General features: G+C 30.6%; 2 protein-coding genes across 3 annotated transcripts in view; one reads left to right on the top strand and one right to left on the bottom strand.

The window, feature by feature from the left end:
• Positions 1-17254, bottom strand: part of LOC140443592 (RNA helicase aquarius) — a 202574-nt gene that overhangs the window by 94974 nt on the left and 90346 nt on the right. The window contains exon 1 of one of the 2 annotated variants that reach the window (XM_072534942.1): positions 7283-7305. The exons of the other annotated variant lie outside the window; for it this stretch is intronic. The gene's annotated coding sequence lies outside the window, so the exon portion shown is untranslated. Of the gene's footprint in view, positions 1-7282; positions 7306-17254 lie in introns of those variants that run through there. 2 annotated transcript variants of the gene reach the window in all.
• The window catches only part of LOC140443594 (G-protein coupled receptor Mth2-like), a 61821-nt gene that overhangs the window by 10716 nt on the left and 33851 nt on the right, over positions 1-17254 (top strand). The window lies entirely within an intron of this gene.

The raw sequence follows: 17254 nt of genomic DNA, 5'->3' as shown, positions 1-17254 counted from the left end.
GATAGAACATGGGCGTAGATGATTATTGATAAATTTGTATAAGAACCTTTAATAATATATATTAATAAATTTGACCAGTTGTAATAGTTATTAATGAACCAACTAAAGTGATGATAATTTAACGAACGAGATTATAGGCGAGGCAAGTAACAGCGGAGTTGGTTTTTCATGGTTTTGGTTTGGTATCTGTATTATATTTCAAAGGTATTTTGTAGATTATGTATTTGTGAGTGAGTATCTTGATCCACGCAATAAGTGTACCAAATAAGAAACCTTGCGCTCTTTCACTACACTCAACAGTTTTCGGCCTACTCCAGCCCAACCAACATCTCATTGGTAATTCGGTCCATCAACGATATTTTGATAGTGTTCTCAAAATCTACATTTCGCATGCTTCTAAATTCTATTTATTGATTTTACTTTTATTGACCATGTCTCTGCACCATACAATAATATTGTCCAAATATAATATTTAACCATACCAAGTCTAAGATTGTCTAAGAAGTCTAGACTGGCAGGATGACTTAATAACACTATATGGCGAAACAGACACATTAACACTGAGATGAAGTCAAGAATTTATAAAACCAGTGTAAGACCAATAATGACATATGCCTCAGAATATGTCATTCTGGAAACGGTAGAGATGAGAGTACTGAGAAGAATTACAGAAAATACGCTGAGAGATCGAAAGAGAAGTGAAGACATTAGACGAAAATGTAACGTACAGTGTATAAATGAATGGATACAAAATAGAAAAAAGAATGGAATAATCTTCAAAACTTATTTCGATTTTGAGTTTTGACAACAAATGTTGGAAATATGTCCAAAAATCGCTGAATTTAAACATTTAAATCTCAAACGGTGGCACGTCATGGAAAATGCTTCTACGAAAAGGGTATTAGGTGAAATTTGTAGCTGAAGTTGTGTCGTTTCGAAAAACGTACTTGTGTAATCAAAAAAAGGCAGTTTTAAACGTTTTAGATTGTTTGTAATGTATAAGTTTGAATTTAGCGTTTTTAGGCGTATTTAAAATGCCTCACATTTGTTGCTTAAACTCAAAACCGAAATTGCAGGATATATGTTTTAAAGATTTGCATCTACTAATGAAAATTCCATGGTGACCGGTCAATGAAAGTAATAAATATTGTTGATCTCATGAGAATCGTAAAAAAATGGTAAAAATCTTTAAACGTTTATTTATTTAACACCTTAATAGAAACTGATTTAATTGCGGCAAAATCCCAAAATTGCATATAAAAGCTGCTCTCTTCACCTTTAAAAAGCATTCAGATTTGTATTGATAGGACGCTTCATTAAAAGATATCGAATTTTTACAGTCGAGTTGATATAAATTTTATTTAAAATTGATTTCGCGCACGTACCTGACATTGAAAATCACCGGTTGCTTCAAGCGTTATTTCTAAGAGAACTGTTCATTCTACAGAAAAAGTGCTAATAATCATTTTTATTCAAAATTATCTAAGCTACATTTTTTATTTGAAACATTTTTTTTCTACGACATACAAATTCTTGGTAAAACGGTTTTTTCCGGTTTTTCTCCTCTACAGAGGGGGGTTTTAGTGGGAAGCCGGTGGGTAACAGTGGTAAACTTTTTTGTACCTTTTTTGGGTCCCAAAATAGACATTTTTAGCAAAATTCAGCTTGTTCGTATGATTGTTAGAAGTTCAATGGCATTTTCGTCTCTAACGACTGGAGTATTAAAAAATCAAGTATGTAATTTACCTATCGCATGCCTAACTTTGATTAGTTTAATTCGTCTCATATAAAATGCCAGACTAATCTCTATTAAATAGACGTGTAAGTTTTATATCATTCAAAACAACTACACACTATTTCAGGCTATAAATAAACTGATTTACATTTTTGACACTTTCCAAAATACATTTTTCAACACTAATAAACTTGATAAAAATATTCCAAATATTTTGATCTGAACTTTGTCAACTGGTCCCTGTCAGATGTGTTAAAGATCTAAAAAAAATTGTTGTCGCATAATTTTTTGTCAAAAGAAATTACGAAATATATTTTTATAATCGGTTTTGGAACATTTTAAAATGTTCGTTTTATTTATATCTACTAAACACCACCTTGAACCAATAAAATAATAATAAAAAATTTACACTTTCAAGTTTACTTTCAAGTTAAAATTTAGAGCAATTAAAATCGAATTTAACATTAAAAGGTCAAGAATAGAAATTTTATGTATTGATAATTTTTGCCAAACCACAATAAATTTGAATAGGACTAGTAAATATATTAACAAAAAATAAATTTCATAGGAAATTGGCACGTGAATATTTTGTGGAGAATAAAAACCGTCTATGATCGTTCAGATTAAAAGTAAATATAAAATTAAAGAGTAATATTTTCAAATTTTTCACAAAAAGATATGTAATTAAAAATATATTGAACATTTTCGATTTCATTTTCATTGCAAACCATTACGTCCTAATTATGTACTGACCTATTAGCTATTTTAGAAACATTTGTGTAAATATAAAGAAAATTGTTCCATATTGGTAGGAAATAAATATAACTCATAATACCGAGTTACGAAAATCAAAGCCGAAAACGGATTTTTAACAAAATGAATTCCGTAACAAAATTTATTTATTGAGAAAGTACAATTTCTAAGTATGGTAACAACCACAAAACTAACAGCTGTTAATCTAATTAAACACTGGTATATATAGTCTCTCTAAATATCGTCACACATTGGATAATCCAGGACGTAACTCCTCCGCCCTAAGAAAGAAACACATCCTTGGGCTTCTATACACAATAGATCCTTAGGTTTTGTCTTTTCTTTTTTCTTCTTGTCTTCTTTGACGCACAGTTTTACATTTTTGCGTTTCTAATTTTTCTAATATATCTTCTGTCTTCCTAAAATTAATTGTATTAAGATTTATTGGTGAAAACTTTGAACTTACCTGAAGGAATAACTTTTGGAAGATTAATATGAGCAAAGTGACTTTTACTAATTTTTACTTTTTGGAAAACTTCATCCTTTATATTCTTCCAGGAAGTAGCTTCCATGTATTGGTAAATTTTCTTTTGAGCTTTGGTATTCGATAATTCCTAATTCTTCTTCTGGAACTGTAACTGTTTTCTTGACATTTACTAATTGCACTGTACAAGGGGCTTCTTCGGTTATCGTTAGTTAATTTATTTCAAATTACTTCCACAAATTACTTCCTTCACATATGTACTCTTCCGAGTCTATTTCTGTGCATATATCTTCCATGTAGATATAGCTTAATTCATTAAGTCCAAGGAAAGGTTTGTAAGGTAAATGAATATAAATGAAGATAATTTGAGTTATTCATAGGAATAGGAATAGGGAGAATAGGTCGGTAATAATCGTATATTCCTGATTCAACTAATGAAATCTCTAATACAAATGTAATTATAGAATTTACTGAATAGCTCGTATTGATTATATGATATGTCATTTGTAGTACAATGAAAAGTATTTATAGAATCTTGCAATGAAGATATTTGTCTTAGGGAACTGACTAAACTGTCTCTTGCCTTGATGAAGTCGACTGCTCCGAAGATTTCGAGGATAAGTCTGAAATATTAGGTATTATTTTAGTTTCGTCTATTTTGCCATTTTCTAATATTTGTGTAAGTATATTATATGGTTCGGTATATTTTCTACTTAATTTTCCTCATCGAGTTTCTGTTTTTCTATAAACTTGTGATCCTAAACGAGGACCTTTTGAGTTCTTATCTTCTTTTCTTTGTCTAATTATTTTTTCTTTAAGTTTCTGATTGTCTTCTTGTATACTTGTGTAGAGAGCTTGAGTATTATTTTGATGTGAACATATTGAGTATGAGATTGTGCTGGAATAAGTTTCATGGTATCTTTATGTCTGTATGTCCCGATACTAATTTGAAAAGTGTATGGTCAGTTGCTGAGTGTATAGTACTATTATAGGCAATAAGACCATAAGGCATAATGGAAATATTATCTGTATTTTTATTTTTTCTTTTAGTAATCTAAGTGCTCAGTTAAGAGCTGGAATCTGTCTACCTGAGATTTAGATTGTTGATGGTATGGAGTAGTAAAATGTATTTTTATTTGAGGTGTTTTTAGTAATTGATCTGCGTCATTTCTGAATTTTCCGCCACTGCCTGTAGTAATTTACTTCGATATTCCGAAAAATGAAAAGCAATGCACAAGCAATACAGTAACGCTTGGCCATATTTGGAAAATTGACCTATAATTGTTAAAAATCTTTGATTGATAACTTTATAAGTGTCTTTATGTATTATCTCAAATGGCTCAGGAGGTGTGTGGGTTAATAGGAATGGTTCCTTATGCGGATTTCTATTGTATTTTGACCTCTGGCATATATTTCACATTCGTTTATATTTTTTTCTATGCCCTTTTTCATTGATTTTCAGTAGTAATTTATTTTTCAAGCTCTTAAGAGTCTCTGAAATTCCTCGATGATTTGTTTTGCCGTTGTACTTATATTTTATTAGTTGATTTCTTTCTTCTGGTAATACATTGTTAACTAATTTTGTACATTCAATTATTTTAATTTTGTAAAATATTTACTTCATACATTTCGAAATATTTATCGCAATTCTTGAGATAAGAAATAATGTATTATTGCAAGCATTTTCTTTTAAGAATTGAAACACTTTCTTCGTCAGCTGAAATAGTAGCTTTTATTATCTTTGTCTATGTCCTTCAAAATTCTCGTATTCGCGTTTTAGATAATTCGCAAAAGGCGCTCTTTTAACGATAAGTTGATATACTTTATGGTTTATTATTTCATCTAACAATGGGAACCTATTTTTATTTGAAGATCCAGCACTATGTGCTGTGTCGATTTCCGAGTTATCCGAATATTCAATCAACGGTTAAATGCAGCTGAAAATTGGTCAATATCAAAATCTACGTCACCGGGTTAATGGTTTTGAAAAATCTGTGTATTTTAAAATAGGGGCATTAATTAAAAGTTCTTTAAGATGATTAAAAGATTTTAATTCTGGAGTGTGTATAATTTTGTCATGTTTTTTTAGACACATAGTGGTTTCGCTATTTTGGCGAAATTTTCAATGAATGTTGTATAATATCCTGCTAATCCTAAAAATGACTATTTATTTCTGTGTAGTAGGAATAGGAAAGTTTTTGACTGCATTTATCTTATCTGGATTTACTTGTATTCCGTCTTTTGTTATAACGTGACCCAAATGTGCCGTAAAAATTCTGATTTATCTAGCTGTATTGTTAAATTAGATTGTCTTGGTTTTTCAAAAATTGCTTTTAGTCTTTTAACAAGTTCTTACAATGATAAGAACAATTATATCATCTAAATATAAGCAAATTTCGTTCTGATATCATCTTAATACATTATTCATAACTTTTTGAAAAGTAGCTGGGGAATTTTTTAATCCAAACAGCATACGTAAAAATTCATAATGTCCTGTTTCTGTGGAAAATGCTGTTTTCGTTACATCAGCTGGTTCCATTTCTATCTGATTAAAACCATTTACTAAATCTAATGTAGTAAAATATTGTGCTCTTCCTAGACCATCTAGAATGTTATCTATTAATGGCAAAGGAAATTTATTTTCTATTCTGTTCATTGCTGCTACTTGTGTCCATTTTCTTCTGTATTATGCAGATGGGTGAATTAAAAAGCGAATTTGAATCTTGTATTATTCCATTTTTTAACATACTCGTATCATTTATTTGTCTACTAACATCTTTTTTATAAACCTTTGGGATATCTATAATTTTTTGTGTAAAACGGGGTATCATTAACTAAATTTATTTTAAGCTTTATTTCATTCGTAAAACTGAGGGGCAATCCGTCCGTATAAAAATATCTTTATATTCATGAAACATAATTTACTTATGGTGTGATATTCTTCGTCGTTGCTTTGATTAATCTGAGTTTCTTGAGGCGTGGACTGGAAAATGTTCATCATTATATATTTTTATTTCATTATATCTTGTATCTATTCTTCTTTTATTTTTATTATATCTTCTATACATTCTCCTTTTATTCCCATTAAAATATTCTATCATTATTATTATATATTCCTCCATTATCAATATGTCTTCTATCATTACGATCATAATATTCTTTCATTATCATTATATCTTATAAAATTATCATTTTGTAGAGAGAAGAGAGTCTTTGTTGCATTATTACTTGTTATTTTAGGATAAAATTAATTATTGGGAGAAAGTCTAAAATTTTTAAAGTTACTTCGTAAATTTGTATCCATTGACTCAGGTCGCATTGTATTTCTGCTTTGACTTTGGGTTTGCATAGATGGCTGATTATCTAGGTATATTTCAAAATTGTCTTGGAAGTTGGTTACCATTTTTATCATTAAAACCATTGATTGAAAAACTTGGAGACGATTTTGAAAATTTTTATTGGGATTTCTGAAAAAAAAAAAATTATTTCTGTATTGACTAGAACTTTGGGAAGAATGTCGATTTTGGAAATTATGATAATTTAAAAAATTCTGATTTAGAGAATAATTATTTCAATTTTAGAAATGAAGAGTGGTCTGAATTATTATTTGAATTTTTATGCGGATTATTATAGGATCGAGAAAAGCAATAAAATGTTCTTCTTCTTTAGCGAAAGTCAATGCTTGCCCTATGGAATCAGGATTCTTTAATCTGACTACTAACTGCATGTGATAATTAAGGCCATTTATAAAAGTTTTAAAACAAAGATCTTCATATTGTTGAATTTTTATTAATTTGACATTTATTTCGTCATTAGACATATTTATTTTTAAACAAAGAATGATTCTAGCATCTTGGATTCTTAAATGAAAATTTCTTTCTGGTTTCATTGAAATTATATCTTGTATCAAACAATCAATGGATCTTTGATCAGAAAATGTTATTATAAGAGAATCTTTAAATTTTGCACAAGAATTAAGTTCTGTTCTTGACGCAATAAGGTCTGCTGATATGTCAGTTAATTTACTTAAAACAGAATCAAAAAGGCTAACATATATAGGTTTATTTGCAACTCTATTAATAATAATAATAATCTGTAATTATGTAAAAAATTATCATCTATTTAGTTTTTTGGGTTGATATCAAAACTAGGAATATTATCTGCTTGATATTTAATTAATTGAAAATTAGCTTGAGCCATTTCGTTAAATGTTAAATTTATTAAATGTTCTAAAATGTCCTCCACAGTGAATCAAAAAATATACAATATATAGGAAAAATTTAAATTTGGGTAAAGTAGAAAACACTTACATGTATATTTTCATTTTCTGTAGACTTCAGACTATTCTTGTTCTTCCGTCTGCACCAATAGGATTATGGACGATTCTGGTTCCTTCTCCCTGGCCTTGGCTTCTCCAATGGGCTATGAACAATGTTTGTTCCTAGCCCTGGACGTTTGTCTGTTAGCGTACCGAAAGATGGATTTTTTCCGTTAAACTTTAAAAAGAAAAATTGTACAAGAAATTAGGTAAGGTTAACACTAACACTGTACAATTTCGAAAAATCCTACTGACTGCGCCAGTTACGAAAATAAATGACAGAAACGGGGTTTTACAAAATGAATTCCATTACAAAATTTATTTATTGAGAACGTACTATTTCCAAGTAAGATAACAACTACAAAACTAAAAAGCTCTGCAAATAATTAAACACTGGTATATATAGACTCCCTATATATGTTGTCACACATTGGATGATCCAGGGACATAACTACCGTGGCTGAATACTCTTAAATCGGTAGAAATTAGAATAATGACTATTATAGTAATAACTATTAAGTGATATTAAATTATAATGCAATTTACATTTTATTTTACAAGCAATTGTTCATTCAAGCATATCATAAGAATATTCTAAAAATGGCTCAAGAAATGTATGAAACGGATATTTTGAAACTTGAAGAGTCTTTTAAAAGGTTATTGCTAGTAGAACCACATAAATAATACAAAGCTAATTGGAATTGCAATATTGGCGAGACAAATAATAACATATGTGATAGAAATGATAGCAAATACAGCAGAAACAAAAAGAATACTTAGGACATCAGAAATAAGAACCTTGAGATCAAGTGCTGGAAAAGTTGGTGAATAATTATATTACAGTTTCCAAACGTTGTTTGGACCTCTGTTTCACCAAATTAGGGATATGGCCCCTAATTTATCCAGTTGTTTATGAGGTTTTTTTGAACAATAATTATTTATGATAACGATAATAACTGTTACTTATACTGGAAAATTGATACTTTGATATCAAAAACATTACGTTTAGCCCCAATAAATAAAAACAGAATAAATGAAACTAAACCTTTCCTTTTGATTTGAACTTGTAAAGAATAACGTCACTGTTTTGAAATTAATCGTAAACGTAATTGAATCACAGTTTAATTCTATATTTAAAATGCCGTCTTGTAAACAGGTTAAAAGGTCTGTTGTAAAATGTTTTTAAAATGCAGAAATAAAATTAATCATAAAAGTCCAAGAATTCATGAGCAATAGACGATATTATTACATACTTAGTGTTAAATATGTAAATAAACGTTGGGAAAAATACAAAAGTGTGTTAATATTATACTCTTTAAATTTAAAAATATTATCGTAATAATTAATAACAACAGTGATCTTTAGTCAACTGCTAATAATATTCGCGTTATTGATACCTTTCCACCAGTAGTAGTAGTAACAATCTTCTTAGAAGTAACAATCTATTTATTTTGTTGTGAACTGTGCTTCCTTTTTAATTTGTCACCTACATTATTTTGTAAATAATTGTCCTGGAATGCAGAACTATAGTAGAATAATAGAATTATAGCAGTTCTACTTCGATACCTAGTTTAAGTAAGTAGATTGACAATAATATACATTTACACGAAATATCATGTATGAAATATCAATTTGTTTCAGCTCGACGGTAAAAATTTGACATCTTTTGATTCGAGTGTCCTATCGACAAAAATCCAGATGTGTTCAAAGGTAAAGAGTGCAGCTTTCGTATACAATTTTTGTATTTTGCCGCAAATAAACTTTTTTATAAACGTGTTAAATAAATAACCGTGGCGCGATTTTTGCCATTTTTTATGATTCCCATGAGATCAATAATATAAATATCCCTTTCATTGACTGACCACTATGGAGTTTCAATTGATAGATCCTAATCTTCAAAACCTATAGCAGGAAATTTTAGTTTTGAGTTATGGCAACAAATGTGCATTTGAAATATGCTTAAGAAACGCTGAATTTAAACTTTCACATTACAAACAATCTAAAACGTTTAAAACTGCTATTTTTCAATTACGAGTCCACTAGTACGTTTTCCAAAACTACCCAACTTTTGCTACAAATTACAGCCAAAACCGTCTTCTTAGAGGCATTTCTCGTTACGTGCGATCATTTGTAATGTAAAAGTTTACATTCTGCGTTTTTTAGTCATATTTCAAATTCCTCAGTTCTGTTGACACAACTTAAAATTTAAATTTTATAGGTTATAGGTTTTGAAGATTGGTCCCTAAAAATGGAAATTTTATTACGACCGGTCAATAAAAGTGATCAATTTTATTAATCTCACGAGAATAGTAAAAAATGGCAAAAATCGCGGAAAGTTTATTTATTGAACATATTTATAGAAACTAACATTTGTGGCAAAATACAAAAATTGCCGACGAAAGCTGCATTCTTTTCCTGTAAAACACGTTTTGATTTTTGTTCATAGGACCCTCTGATCAAAAGATATAAAATTTTTATCGTCGAGTTGATACAAATTTTATTTAGCATTAATTTCGCGCGCAACTAACATTTAAAACCGCCGGTCGCTTCAAGCGTTGTTTCTAAGAGAACGGTTTATTCTACATAAAAAGTGCTAATAAACATTTTTATTATCTCAAAATTATCTCAATTACATTTTTTATTTGAAACATTTTTTTTACGGCCTACAGATTCTTGGTAATTCAATTTACTTTCGTTTTTACCCCCACCAGGGGAGTTTTAGGGAGAAGCCTAAACTTTTTTGCATCTTTTTTGGGGTCACAAAATTGATATTCTCGGCAAAATATAGCTTGTTCGTATAATTTTTAGCGGTCAAATCTCGACGACTGGAGTATTTATTTGGTGATTATTTGTTATTTTGGAGGAATGATTACTATGGAATACTAATGATTAGTCCAATGAGAGGATTATAGCTTTTATTAACGAAATACATTTACGCCCTGAGAGGTGGAGTGTGGAAATTGGAATATATAAAGATAGAACAGCAACAAAGACGGATGGGCTGTTGTGGCTGAAAAATTTAAAATTTCAACTGATCAAGCGTACAAAAAATTCAGAAGCTGGAGAACGTCCGCAGAAAATGAGGAAATAACTCTTAGTACTGGTGGTAAACCAGTCAAATGGTTTTCTTTCGATGCAATAGCGTTTAGTAGTTTAGTTATTAGCAAGACTTACTTTGTGACATGCATATGTTATCTAAAGTTTCACGTCTATTAAAGTAAGGTTCGAACCCACAATCTTTTTTTTTCTTTAAATTTTCTTTAACACAACATGACCCGCTTAAAAAAGTATCATTTTGTCATCCATTGTTAGCCGATTGTGTTTCCCGTTTACGAACAAATTTGCGGGCCATACTGTTGCTGACAATATTGCTGAGATATATATTGCCGAGCCATCTGCTGCATTAAATGTTTTCATAACTGGTTGTGCCACTGTTGCCAGTATTGAAAAATTGACAGACGAAACGAAATTTCAAACACTGACACATCGGTGCAAATTATGTAGGAGCATGCTCAGCCTAATTTTATGAAATCGTGAGATCTCCCACTTTTATATGAAGTCTCTCTCATAATTAATTCTTTATATAAAATATTTTTCAAATATGCCCTTTTATGAATTAATATTAAGAAACAGTGAGAGACAAAGCTTAAGAACTAGAAACTTAAATTTAGTTTAAAATTCGTTGCAGGTAATTTTTGATTAAAATATGTTTTAACCTTTTTTCTTAAGATTTAACAAGGTTTAGTTTTTTGAGAAAGCATTGGCAACATTAAATTGGTACGTGGCGAACTTAAATTCTTAAACATAATTTAGTTTTAATTTACTGAAGTGGGAACTTCTATATCGAGGGCCGAGAACCATAGGGTTCAAAGCGACAATTCCAATATTTTTAGAAAATCGGGTCCAAATGGATTTAAGAACGTTTAGTTATCGGTATTTAACAATGAAATTATTCTCAGATACCCCTGTTTTGGATAAATTTTAACACGTTAATCTTGCTGTTTTAGAAAAAGCTGCAGTTGTACTTGGAACTTTGATGCACTGTAAGGGGTGCATTTGAATCCTTATGGTTCTGTTACGTTTTATATTAATTCTTTCTTGCTGTGTAAGGCATACAAAAACTAAAATTAATTAGTAAAATTGATATTTCTGGTTAAAAAAATAAGTAAGTAAATGAATTGAATAGTGAATAATTGAATTTATTTCTTATCATTTCTTTTATGTATGGTATTATTATTTTCTTCGTATTATTCCTTGTGTATGCTGTAGGATCTCGTTCTAAGTTGTTCTGTTCTATTCGGTCGATTGTTGAAAATTCCTTATTTTGACATAAATATTTTACTTACAAATGTGCCATTAGATAAGACTTTGAATATAATCAAGATAAAATTAGAGAGTGATGATACATTGGCAACTAGAACAAGACTAAATATATCAGCTATAATAGAGTTATTGACATTATGTACTGATAATACCTATTTTCAACTAAGTAATGAATTCTACAAACAACAAATAATACGAGGAAAATAACAATACCATACATAAAAGAACTATAAGAAAAACTTAAAAAGATAAGAAATACATTCAATTACTCACAACAAACACGTTGAGATCTATTTTATCTAAAACCAAACACAAGTAACAAGAAAGAACAAAGAATTGTATTTATAAAATACTTTGTGAATGCGATCAGTTCTATTTAGGTGAAACATCAAAGCCATTAAATGTTAGAATAAGTGAACATCAATTTTAAATTAAAATGAGAGAATGATCTCAGATATGAAAAAAACGCATGGGAAAGTAAACATAGGGTTCAAAGGAATAATTGAAGTATAGTCATAAAAGAAACAGATGGTAAAAAGAGAAAAATCAAAGAAGCGGCTCTGATTATGCCAAATGAGGCCTTCCTTCTTTCAGACAACGTCTCCAGTCCTTTCTGTTCTGCCATTCTCCATCTCTAAGCTCTCGTCTTTCCATGGCCTCGTCCACTTCATCCCTCCATGATCTTCGGGGTCTACCTCTTTTCCTCATTCTTATTGGGCTTCAATCCGAAATCTTTGCTTGTATGATCTATTCTTCTCACATGTCCATACCAAATTAAATGTTGTTCTTCGATGTAGCTGAGTATGTCTTGTTCTACTGCCATTCTTCGTTTTATCTCCTCATTTCTGATGCGATCCATTTTTGTCACTCTGCAGCTTCTTCTCATAAACTCCATTTCAGCTGCTGTGATTTTGGACCTGTTTCGTTTATTTATTACCCAATTCTCTGCTCCATAGGTCATTATACTGCGTACGAAGGTGTTATAAATTCTCTTCTTTGTATTTCTGGTAATCTGTCTATCCCAAAGTACCCCGTTCATTTGTTTAATACATGTTCTTGTCTGTGCTAATCTGCTGGTTATCTCTTGCTCGGTGGTTCCATTTTTTGAGAGTATGAATCCTAAATATTTGAATTTGTCAGTGCCGTTAATTTCCCTATTATCGTTCATTTCCAAGATTCCTACTGGTTTTTGCTCTGTTGTTAAATATTCGGTCTTTTCTAGATTTATTTCCAGTCCATTTTTTGGGTATTCCTTTTCTAATTTTCGGAGCATATAGCACAGATCTTCTTCATCTTGAGCCGTTATCATTTGGTCATCTGCAAAGCTTAATGTGTACAAGAAGTTGTACCGGATTGGTAACTAAATGTAAGATCAAATACTTGCTATGTCGGGATGGTATTATGAGGTTTTTTCCTCATGATACGAGAGGGAATGTTTGTTCTAATTCGTTACAAAATTTAGAAAGGTACAAATTAAAATTGGCGATCGGTTACTCTAATAAAAGTTGAATGTCTATAATCTACAAATAATTTGAAGGACACAGGTATAAATTAGGTGGCGAACACCTAATAGGACAAATGCATATGCTTATTACTAAAATTTAGAATCACGAAAAGATCCCCAGCAACTGGAAAACCGGAATTATATGCTCAATCTATAAAAAAAGAGATTATCCCGGTACTGAAATGGAAAGATTATCTAGGCATAACCTTCTTGTACACAGCGTATATATTTTTACTTAAATACTAAACAAACTACTCCAACAAATAACTGCAAATATTGTCGGGGAATATCAAACCGGTGGAAATACAACATTGACGTCCACAACATATTCAGAGATTTTAAACTGGCCTACGACGCAATTAATAGATAAAAGTTATTTCAAATATTGCATGGCTTTAACATCCCCCAAAACACATCCGATTAGTAAAAGCAACAATAAACTTATCAACAGCAACTATCAGATTACAAAATAATCTTAATAAGAATTTTTCAATAGTCAAATGATTACAGCAAGGAGACGGGCTGGCGCTGGCACCGACACTATTCAACTTGACTCTCGAATATGTGATAAGACGGATAGGAAAAGTTAATCTTCTAACAAATAAATAAGTACAGATTGCTGCCTATGCCGATGACATTAGCATTATGTCTCGTTGAACAGAAGAGGTGGTAGACATAATTATATTCACAATTTAAAAACAGGGTCAGAAGAGATCGGACTAGAAATAAATAATCAAAAGATAAAAAAGCTAACACAGGAAAGAGCAACAAGGGAAAACAGACGCTCAGTTGAATTAGAGGACGATTTTGAAACTGTAGAAAGTTTCACATATCTGTTCTAGATATCATTATCCTAGATAGTAAAATGTAGTGCGCAAGACCAAAAGGAAAGACACGGAAAAGGTATGAGAATGAAGTGGCAGCTGGCGCGCAAAATTTGCTAGACGTGAGAACCTGGAGAAGATCGGCGCGGGACAGGCAAAATTAAAGCCATAGTTTGGAGGAGGCCAATTGATTTGGGCTGTAGCGCTATTGGAGAGAGAGAATGGTACAATGTAACATTGCATTCGCATCGCAAAAATGCGAAATACTATTATTGCATTCTTTATTAATAATTATCAACATTATCAGAATAATTATGGTTTTAAATATAACTTATTCATAAATTGTGTGAGAAAAGTACGAATTGTAACACAATTACATTATAAAAATATCACATGTATGTTTATGCATATGATTGCTCGTAAATATTTGTCACAGATTTATTAGGTTTTGGATAAATTACGACAGTTATGACAGTAAAATAAGTTGTTATAAAAAGTTGTATACATGCATACTATGTACATAGTTGCCATATCTTTGCTTTGCACAACATTCAATTTTAACGTGTTTTAGCCTAGTTTTGTTAGAATAATTTGATCTAAGTGTATATGTTCTTTAATCTCTTATATTTCTAAACTTCAATATAAAGATGACGTGTACAAAATTACAATTATTAAACTATACCGAGAGACCATGAAAGAATATACCTACTGGTACACGCTGTTTATTTCACAAACCGTTGCCTCCAGCAAAACACGAGTAATTCAATTAATAATGGAAAGGTTTTCCTGTTTCCTGTATATATTTTTTTCAAGAAACGTCTACTATTTTCTTTGCATTGAAATGAAATCAAATAACTGCTAAAACTTAAAATGAGAGAAATTATAAGATCTGAGATGAATAATATTTGTGGTATCTTTTTTTAATACTAATTTTTTAAGTGGTTGCGGATCATCAAAGGTTTTATAAAGTGTTTATTTACATCTTGAGTATGAAAAAATTAATATTAAAAGCAGCATCTTTTATTATACTAACAGCTTGCCAAAGTTTGTTCGTAATGTATGCTCCAAACATAATTTAAAAATAATATAGTTTTTTATTTAGTTATTTTTATAAGTGAACATATTTTAAGAAATCTTATGGTTGTTGGAATATTAGAAATTAATTAAAACTAATTTAATGGGAAAACAAGACACAATAATATGTTATCATTATCTTTGACTTCATCGAATTATCATTAAATAACGAATAAACTTAGATATAATTAAGGAAAAGGGTTTTTTTTTATTTAATTAATAAATATATCATATTTAAAAAATTTAATGATGTTGGAATCTATGACCACCACAAATTCTAGTCTTACCGCACAAAATCCGTTTTGATGTTCTCTGACTAAGATAATAATCACATGAAAGATATATAAAAACAACTAGAAGAACACGCCGACCGTCAAGAGTCTAGAGAACCCTTTTGCAAAATAAAACATTTAACCAAAGAGTTTAAATCACAAAGGCAGATCATTAAAGATAGCTTAAGAACAACTATCATCAATCCAGAGGGCATAGCAGCTACAGGGAAACAATATTGTGAAATACTGTTCCGTAGTGACCATGAAGAAATGGATACAGAAGAAATTAATGAAAAGAAATACCACATATTTTAAAATACGAAATAGAAACAAACATAGTAAATTGCAATAAGATGCCACAAGAAAATAGAACAGTATTGAGAAACAGGAATAAAGAAATTAAAAACTAGTAAATCTCAAGAGGAAACCGGAATAACGGCTGAAGGACTCAAAGAAATGGGAAACATGGGGATTGAAATAATGTTCAAACTATGGAATAAAATCTAGAACACAGAAAAATAAACAGATGATTGGTGTAAGATCACTTTCATACCTACCTACAAGAAAAGATCATCAACTGACTATAAACTAACGTACGATAGCCCTAATCCCTCAAGCAACTAAAGTTTTTCTTACTATAATTAACGAGAGATTAAAATCAATACTATTATCACAGATCCTCCAAGAATATTGGATTTGTTCCTGGAAGAAGCACACAAGAACAGGAGAGAGTATAGAAAAATCTAGAGAATTTAACCTAGCGTTCGATAATATAAACGCGCACACTAAAAGAAATGGACACCCCCAATATCTAATACACCTATTAAAACAACTGTATGCCAACAACACAGCAAATATATATATATATATATATATATATATATATATATATATATATATATATATATATATATATATTATATTTTTCGATATAATTAAGGATGTAATAAAGTAAACGAGGACCAGGAAGGCGAAGGATTTCCTGAAAAATCTACGTACCTATGGAGTCCAAAATAGCATCTATTGGCCGTGCAAATTTTGCGTTTTATCTTTGTAGTAATATTATTTTCAGTGTTAACGAGCGCTCCCAGGTATACTAATTCGTTCACTGCTTCGATGACGTTGTTTTCTATAACAAGTGGCCGTATGATTTGTGGTTGCGTGCTTATTTTGATGTACATCTTTTTATTGGTGTTTATTACTAAACCCATGTTTGTAGCCGATTCTGTGGTACATAATCCTATCGTACAGAGTTTTCCGTTCTCCTAATAATATTGATCATCATAGGCAAGGATTTGCACTGATTTTTTATATATTGAACCGGTGGTTGTGATTTGTGGCACACGGATTACTTTTTCCAGAGTCAGATTAAACAGTATATAGGAGAGGGGGTCACCCTGGTGCAGCCCGTTATTTGGTTTAATAGGTTCAAACAGTTTCCCTGGATTCGTACTCTATATTCAACTTAAGAATTAGTTCTGTTAAATTTACCAAGTGATTTAGTACTCTTAGCTCTTTCAATGCTTTGAACATTTCTCATCTATTTACAGACTAGTAGGCTGCTTTGTCTATAAATATGTGATCAGTATCTATGCCATACTCCAGTGAATTTTCTAAAATTTGTCACAAGGTTGCAATCTGATGAATTGTCGATTTATCACCTCTAAAACCAGCATGATATTTTTGTGTATGGTGCAAAGTATTCCAATGTTCCAATCACGAGGGAGGAATTTCTGTGTCCATATTTCTTTTATGAGCTGCTATAGTGCCATTATGGTATCGTGGCCACCATCTTTATATACTTCAGCTGGATGATTATCTATTCTCGGTAATTTCTTTCTGGCTAGTTTTTCAACTGCGTATTTAACTTCAAGAAGCGTTAGTGGTTCCTCTTCTCTCACGTCTGTTCTACTTACCTCGTCTCTTTTGTCTTCCGGATTTTTTCTTTTTCTTCTATATTAAGTACC

The sequence above is a fragment of the Diabrotica undecimpunctata genome, chromosome 6 (assembly GCF_040954645.1).
Source record: "Diabrotica undecimpunctata isolate CICGRU chromosome 6, icDiaUnde3, whole genome shotgun sequence".
NCBI lineage: Eukaryota > Metazoa > Arthropoda > Insecta > Coleoptera > Chrysomelidae > Diabrotica > Diabrotica undecimpunctata.
This window is presented reverse-complemented; position numbering and strand designations above follow the sequence as displayed.